Raw genomic sequence first — 1,454 nt, 5'->3', positions numbered from 1 at the left:
TTTGGCTGATGAAGGATCAAAACAATCACATTGAAAACTTCTTAGAGGTTTGTGACATGCTGAAGATCAAAGGTGTTGCGGATGATGCTAGAAGATTGAGGGCTTTTCCATTTTCTCTAAAAGGAAGAGCCAAACAATTACTCCATTCATTGCTAAAAGCTTCCATCACGACATGGAACAAAATGGTCGAAGCCTTCCTTGCAAGGTACTTCCCTCCAGGAAAGCCGGCAAAGCTTCGCAATGAGATATCTTCATTTGTTCAGAAGGAACTTGAATCCTTGTTTGAGACTTGGGAGTAATTTAAGGACTCTTACAGAAGTGTCCACAACACGGGTTCCCCGAATGGATAATCATTCAGACTTTTTACAATGGATTGTATCCACGTATAAGACAACTTCTAGATGCCGCAGCAGGAGCTACAATGGGGAATAAGACCCCTGAAGAAGCCTGACAATTGGTAGAAGAAATGGCCATGAATAGCTACCAATGGAATATAAGAAAAAAGAAGAAAGTGGCTGGACTCCATGAAATTGATGCAGTTACATCTTTGGCAGCCCAAGTAGAGGCATTGATCAAAAAATTGGATGCATTGACTTCACCGAGTGTAGCTGCTATCACAAGTTGTGATGGTTATGGGGGTTCAAATATGCCTTCTGATTGTCCTATTTCGATTACTACTTCAGTCCCAACTGAACAAGTAGATTTTGTGGGCAATTCAGGAAAAGTACAAGGTAATCTTTATAGCAACACCTACAACCAAGGGTGAAGAAACCACCCCAATTTCTCATGGAGTAACCAATGATAGTAAAAGGCCATGGCATCACCATGTTTTCAACAACAACAAGCCCCGAATATGGAGAATCAAGTTTCAGGCTTGGAGACCCGGATGACCGATCTAGAGAAAGCTTTGACTAGATTTGCTCAATCATTGGATACACGTTTTCAATCGGTTGAAGTGACACTTTGCAACCACACGCCTTCATTGCACAATCTAGATAATCAAGTGGGGCAAATTGCGAAGTCTATATCGGAGAGACCTCATGGGAGTCTACCTAGCAACACCGAAACTAATCATTGGGAACATGTGAAGATGATCACTTTGAGGAGTGATCGGGAAGTTAAAGATAGATCTCCCAGTGAGAAGACCAATGTTGAAGCACCTGAGGTTGTGGAGGTTGAGAAAAGAGCAAACAAGGAGAACGAGGTGGCACCCCTACCTTACAATCCACGAATCCCTTACCCATCAAGATTGAAGAATGGCGAAAATGATGAGAAATACAAGAAGTTCTTAGGTATATTTAAGCAATTGCACGTCGATATTCCTTTCGTGAAGGAGTTTTCACAAATGCCTTGGTATGCAAATTTTTTGAAGGATCTTTTGACCAACAAGAGGAAGTTGGAGGAGAGTACATCGGTAATTCTAGATACTTCTTGTTTAACGGTGTTGCAAAAGA

General features: G+C 41.5%; 1 non-coding gene across 1 annotated transcript; it reads right to left on the bottom strand.

Moving 5' to 3' along the window:
* Window positions 1–231: 231 nt before the first annotated feature.
* Window positions 232–336, bottom strand: LOC120266774. The gene has a single exon (XR_005538277.1). It is a non-coding gene; the product is annotated as a small nucleolar RNA R71 (small nucleolar RNA).
* Between the last annotated feature and the right edge of the window lie 1,118 nt (window positions 337–1,454).

Source organism: Dioscorea cayenensis, chromosome 1 (genome assembly GCF_009730915.1).
Source record: "Dioscorea cayenensis subsp. rotundata cultivar TDr96_F1 chromosome 1, TDr96_F1_v2_PseudoChromosome.rev07_lg8_w22 25.fasta, whole genome shotgun sequence".
NCBI lineage: Eukaryota > Viridiplantae > Streptophyta > Magnoliopsida > Dioscoreales > Dioscoreaceae > Dioscorea > Dioscorea cayenensis.
This window is presented reverse-complemented; position numbering and strand designations above follow the sequence as displayed.